The sequence below is a fragment of the Pteropus alecto genome, unplaced genomic scaffold (genome assembly GCF_000325575.1).
Source record: "Pteropus alecto unplaced genomic scaffold, ASM32557v1 scaffold226, whole genome shotgun sequence".
In the NCBI taxonomy this organism is placed as follows: Eukaryota; Metazoa; Chordata; class Mammalia; order Chiroptera; family Pteropodidae; genus Pteropus; species Pteropus alecto.
Genome location: NW_006440132.1, coordinates 2,225,439 through 2,230,796, shown reverse-complemented (window position 1 = coordinate 2,230,796; position 5,358 = coordinate 2,225,439).

Below are 5,358 nucleotides of genomic sequence, written 5' to 3'. Positions count from 1 at the left end.
TTTTGACTTGAGATTCGACTTAAAAATATACTAAAGGAATAATTAAGTTGAATATCCAAGAAATAGCGAAGACTTAAAATGTCTGCCTATTCTTCTGATCTAAATTTAGGATTATGATACCTCATGGTCTGGAGCTAGTTTACTTGTGGCTCCATTTTCTCATCTCTAAAATTATCAAAAGAGATCGCTGATGGAAAATTATTATTTTTAAGTACACCGTTAAAAAATATTACTAAGACACAAACACGAGCAACATTTCCCTATATGGCACAATTAGCTTGAAAGACTCTACCTCCTCCAAACTCAACCTTCTATTGAATTCTGGCATTCTATATAAACAACTGTAAAATTACTCCAAAATTATTCATTGTATCAGCAAATCTTGGCATGTAATTACATTTAGCTTTTGCCAGCTGGAAAAAAAAAAAAACAAAAAAAAAAACCGGCATTCCAGTCTTTTTTGGCACATTCTTTTCTATTCTTGGTCTCCATTAACCATTGTAGGGAAGGAATGGCTAATATTTACTGAATACCTGCTAAGTTTTAAGAACTTGCCAGGCATCAACACCCTCTACCTCTATCATAACCCTGCAAGGAAGGGCACCATCCCCCCCGTATGACAGGAAGAGAAAGAAAGTGTGGTTCAGAAAGGCTCAATATCTTGACCAAGGACATACAACTGGTGAGCAGTAACATCGGGATTTAAATCCCCTAGTTCTGGCTCATCTGTCTACCGCGAGCTGCCTCCCAAAGGTAAGGCCGAAGCACAGAAAAACCGCTCTGTGTATTCAAGGCCACATAGCAAGTCCACAGAGGTTTCAAGCTGAGAAAGCCAAATGTGAATCCTCCTGGGTTGGAGATTCTGCAATATTGATATTTCTTTTTCATAGGAGGCCTAGATGAGTTTTAATTGAAATGATGAATTCCTGAGCACATTGCTTTCTGAAATACAAATACCACGAGAGAGAGTGTCAATAACACAGTCCATTTCCAGACCACTTCGGAAAGTGAGTGTGTTGGCCTACCTCTGGGAACATAGATGCAGGGAACAATGAGTATGAGAGTCAGTGTATGGATCCCTGGGGAACTAATTTATCTAGGGGCTGGGAAAATGCTCAGGAAGGAGGTCTACAGATAAATCAGGGAGCATCCATGTTGTCAGAGACCTAGTCACTAAAGCTAACAGGCTCGCCCTGTGTGCTCCTCCCTCCCCCTTCCCTTTTGCAACAAGACAGGAGTTAAGTTGAACGGAGAACAGATAGCGGAGAAGGTAACGGAGAGCATGTTCCTTTCCATCCAACCTCATCAGTCCATTTTCAATGCACTGGCTTTGTTTCCCTCTCCCCTCACTACTTCCTCCCTGCCCCATATCTCACCTCGCTCGTCGCACCGCCCTCCTTCACTGTCTCCCTGGCTTCGTCACAATCTCTCCAAACCGTCCTCCAGACCAGACCAGCAGCCAGAAGCTGTCTCCCAAACTCAAATCAGAATCCATCCCTCTCTTGCTCAAAACCTTTCTATTCCCCTTAGCCCACAGGGTAAATTCAGCATGGCCCTTTAGACCCCACTTTATCTACCTTCCCAAGGTTGGCTCCACTTATCAGGGCTGGGACTAGGGTGAGGTGGGTGAGGCAGGCGAGGCATCCGACATGGGTGCTGAATTAAAGGGGGTGCCGAAATACTTAGCAATCAAGATAAGTAATATTTGAATTCAATATTTATTTTTTAAAAAATCATAGTTAATGTAAATAAACCCACGACGAGCAAAACGTCAAAAGTTTAAGTAAAAATTGCTACGCCGAGCCATATTGGAGCCTGAGGCAAAAGGAGAAAATCAGTAATACTGATTTAGTTTTTATTTAAACTTTTGATATTTTGTTCATCATGGATTTTTTTGGAATTGATTTTTATTTTCTTAAGCATTAAGAAAGTCCTAGCCCTGCCCGTTAGATCTAAAATGTGACAGTGTCAGGCTATGAAAGACCTCGAGGAACATGCGAAAAGGGGATATTTTAAGTTTGAGGGACCGTGAAAGAGAGTTAAGATTTGGAGGAAGAAAATGAGATCATTCAACCAGTGAGATAATATTAGAAACAAACAGCTGACCCAGAGAAGACTGTGGCCGAGGGGGATCGTGATTCAGCCTTTGCCTTAACTTCCCGTCATTTCATACGAGGGTCTATGACTCTGAGTTCCATCTCAGTGTCCCTCACCGTGCATGTGAGGAACAGTGGAGTGACTGGGACGGGGAGACCAGATGCTCGAGCTGAAGCAGAATCAAGGTCTTCTGAATCCTCATTTACTCATTAATTTTGTATCCATCCATTTATTCATTCAATCAGGAAATCTTAAGTGCTTAGAAGTAGGGTTGCCAGATAAAATAGAAGATGCCCAGTTGAATCCGAATTTAAGGTAAGTACGAATAATTTTTAGTACGAGTATGTCTCAAACGATAGATTTTTAAAAAATTAAAAAACAAAAAAATTGCTGTTTATCTGAAATTCTAATTTAACTGAGCATTCTGTGTTTTTATGTATTATATCTGATAACCTTTTTTTAAAAGGTTACTGTGTGCCAGGCACTATGCTAGTTGCTAAGCACATAATAGAAAATGAAATGTCCTCAGTTACCATCTTTGTGGCACTCACAATGACCAAGACCGGCATTAACAGAAATACTACGCAGGCTACTCTAGTGAGTATATTGTAATCATTTCTCATGAAGGAAAAGTACAGAGTTTAACGCTGGGACTTAACCTGGTCTGGGGTTGGATTGGATTTAATTAGATAAATAGGAAGAAGAACTTTTGGGGGCAGAAGGATCAATACGTGTGAAACGATCTAGAGGTAGGACAAATTACGTTCTGCTGGAGAAATGGAGAGAGGGCATTGTCGCTGGACCTCAGAGAGAGAGGTCGGGAATGACAAGAGGCTGCAGAGGTGGGCAGGACCCTGGGGTTCACACTCAGAATGCGTGGCTTTATTCCAGATAAATGCAAAGTCATTGAGGGGTTTTAAAGTGGGGGCGGGGGTGGGAGTGAGGGGATGGGGATGATGAGAACAGAATTTCTAAAGAATTCCCTGCTTATTTGTGGAGAATTTGAGCCCCAGGAGGAACTAGGGAACTTGTCAGGGACCTCTGCAGCGATGCACGTATGAGATGGTGGTGCCCCGGCCCAGGGTGCTGGCTAAGGATTAGGGAGAGCGAAGATTTTAATGCAGTGTCCTTCCCATTACCTTAGACTGTCAGGTGAGAGATGATGATATTAGTGATCGTGAAAGGAAAGGATAGATGCATGAGACACTATAAAGGTTAAATTGACAGGACTTGTTCAATAAGTGCTTCTTGATTGATTGAGTAGAAATTAATGTCTGATGCCTTCTGTGGAGAGGGGAAAAAAAGCGTACACATTATGCAACTGTTTTAAAATGGCTCTTTATGTTCTCCTAGAGCTCTTTTAATGTCATCAAATGTCACCTCTTCTGATTGTGTGCATGTAACACGACATGTAATTAATCGTGCAGGTAGCAGGATGTGTAATTAAGCATATATGCATGGTGACTTGTAATTAAGCACGCATTTATTGTGATGTGAGCACTGGTAGATGCTTCCTGGTGTGTGTAATTATGCATGTGTCAGATGACACAAAATCACAACTCGTTCTGTGAACAGGCTAAGGTCTCAACTCCTACTTCGACCTGTTAATTGGTATTAATCTACTTCTTTCAGAAAAATGTCTTTGGTAATTGCGCCCACTCTACTCTGAGGCTTCAGCTGTGGAAATATCCATGGACACCAAAAAAGAAAGCTCTGTTTTTATTTGCTATATATGCAATCGAGACACATACACACACACACACACACACACACACACACACACAAACACACACACGCACGCACATGCATGTCAATCATCTGAAAGAGAATATCAGGAAATTTCCAAACTACATCCTCTGTATAATAAAACGTTCTTACAGAGTCAACAGGATGCTAAAGGCTCCCCAACAGTCCCTCCCGTCAAAGAAGGCAGCCTGGTGTGATCAAAGAGTATATTCTATAGTCTTTGGTGATCTTCAGACAGATCTGAAAACACCTGATTTATCTGCCTACAAGTAGATCTTGAGGTCGGACCGACTGAATTCTAGTCCCACATTGCTATTTATTAACTTAATTAGACAAATTACCTAAGCCTCATTTTTCTCCCTTGTAAAGCGAATAATGACAATAATATTTGTATCTTGCTCAAAGTTGTTATTAGGATCAAATGAGATTTTGTCAAAAGGTTTTGTATGAAGATTCGACATTTGTTAACTGTGTAGACTTTACATACATTTTCTTATTCAACTTTCACCATAATTCCACAACATAGATATTACTATTCCATGTTATGGATAGGGATGCTGAGGTCCAGAGCGGTTAATGTGTCACATAGTTATGAGCAAATGGAGGAGGAATCAAACCCAATTCTGTCTTACTCTAGAACCTATGAAAGATACATGGCATGCTCTCTCCTTTTGGATACAATGAGACTTTGCTTTAGCATAGGCATTATATCACCCTGAACTGCAGATACATATATAACTTTCTAGCCTGTTACACAGGACTCATTAGAGAAGCTAGAACATAAATGTGAACAGTAAAAGATAGATTTGGAACCAAAGATACTTAAATCAGAGTTCTAGATCCATTACTCATAGCCATGTGAATTTAGCAAGTTATTTCCTCTCTCTGAGCTTGAGTTTCTTCATCTGTAATATGGGGCTAATAATACCTTACTCACAGTGTTACTGAGATGATTAAATGTAAATTTACCTATAAAGGAAGCAGAGAACCTGGCACATTGCATGACTTTGATGGGAAATGCCATTATAATTTTTTTCTTCTCCATTTTCTACTTCTTTATTTTTGTAGTCCATCATCATCTAACACCTTTGCATATCACAAAGCAGGAGCTCAGTAAACGTGTGCTGAATTGAGTTGAGCTAGGTCTTACTGACAACCATCAGATCTGGAGGCAGAGTTCTGTAGCTCAAGATTCCTTGAACACTGGACTAGGGTTCTCCTAGACTGAGAAGGCGTGTTGCTGCCACATCAACCTACCAGGCAGGTGATGGACAGAAGAGGAAAAGACCTAGCATCCCAGATCTGCCACAGCTAACCTGCCTCCCTCGTCCCAGCCTTGGGGTTCCACTGCAAAGCCATCGGCACCACACAAACAGTCTCACGTACTCGGTTATCATCTTGGGGTTCCACTGCAAAGCCATCGGCACCACACAGTCTCGCGTACTCGGTTATCACGTCAGTAGTGACACACAGGGTGTCGGAGTGACAGGAGGCTGTTATGAGGCTGAAATGTTT